At 36.9% G+C, this 1,348-nt stretch overlaps 1 non-coding gene across 1 annotated transcript; it reads right to left on the bottom strand.

Moving 5' to 3' along the window:
* Positions 1 to 1,031: 1,031 nt before the first annotated feature.
* On the bottom strand, positions 1,032 to 1,116 carry LOC136490421 (small nucleolar RNA SNORD24). Its single transcript, XR_010767712.1, has one exon. It is a non-coding gene; the product is annotated as a small nucleolar RNA SNORD24 (small nucleolar RNA).
* Between the last annotated feature and the right edge of the window lie 232 nt (positions 1,117 to 1,348).

Raw genomic sequence — 1,348 nt, 5'->3', positions numbered from 1 at the left:
CAAAATTTGCTTTGGTAAAGCAATAAAATAGTCCATATATGGTCGATGACCTGAAACATGTGAAAAACTATAGGCATATGAATGCTACTTCATCAATTCATCTAAGCAAAACTGTCCTTAGAAACATACGTGAAAACTTCATCCAAGCAAAACTATCTTTAGAAACAAAAGTGAAAAGGAACATATTTTTAGAACCAAAAGTGTTCAGATATCTATGCAGGAGTAGTTGCCAAATGTAAATTGACAAAAGTGCATGCAAATGTTAAAACAATTTATTAACCTATATCTAGGTAATAAGGCACAACTCAGTGAGGACAAATGGACTGCATGTATGTTCAGCAAATCAGTGAAAAATGTAGCTGCCCAATACAAATTCAGTGCCTATTGTTCAATTCAGTGTTCTAGCACCACTATAGATGGGTAAATAAATTGCCTAAAACAATATAAAAGCATTTGCTTCTTGTACATTGTGCACTGTTGGATTATATCTCATATTGTGCACCTAAACCAGAGGCAATGTAATTTTTTAATGTCCACACAGTACAGGTAGTGCTTCATAGTGTGTAGTAATAGATGAGGCCAGCAGGTGTGTTGCTAAATTGTAATCCATTATCTATTCATATTTCAGTTTAACTAACTATATCATTCAAATTCACTGTGAAATGGCTATCACAAACTTTTACCAAACTATTTAAAACAATGGACCAGATGTTCCACAAAACTGATGCGAAAGCACAGCTTCTTGTACTTGATCGAGGCAAGAATCTCCAGCTGAGATCCCAACTTCTCTTCGGCTGTCCTCTCAGCCTTGATGCGGAGCTTAGCCAGTTGCTTCCTCCTCTCATAGGCAACCTTGGCCTTCTCCTTCCACTTCTCCTCAAGCTCCTGATAGAACAAACAAGGGCAGTCAGATACGAGGACACGGTAGGATAAATTTCAATGTAAAAGAATACAGCCATAAAACACCAACAACTCCTACTGCCACTCTTAAGTGCTCACATGAACGGGGTCTTTCTAATTGCAATGTAATGGGCCTCAGAGATCTTGGTGCACATTAAGATCACCAAATGGGAAAACCCATCAAGAGAAGCAAATATTTTGATCACATCACAGGCACATCACAATATATAGACAAATGAATGAATCCATTTACAGGAGTTGGATGCAATGAGGCCAATGTAATAACTACATACAGAACCATACATAATGATGTGAAAATGATGTATCATCATAACAAATGTATGTATCAAATAATCAACCACAATGAGAAATGGCTCAGATTTACCCATATCAGCATGACAACTGCAACTTAATTTCACCTGGAGCTTAATTTAATTCTCTCTCTCTA

This window comes from Miscanthus floridulus, chromosome 10 (genome assembly GCF_019320115.1).
Source record: "Miscanthus floridulus cultivar M001 chromosome 10, ASM1932011v1, whole genome shotgun sequence".
NCBI classification, from domain to species: domain Eukaryota; kingdom Viridiplantae; phylum Streptophyta; class Magnoliopsida; order Poales; family Poaceae; genus Miscanthus; species Miscanthus floridulus.
Note: the sequence above shows the minus strand (reverse complement) of the source record. Positions and strands in the feature narration are given on the sequence as shown.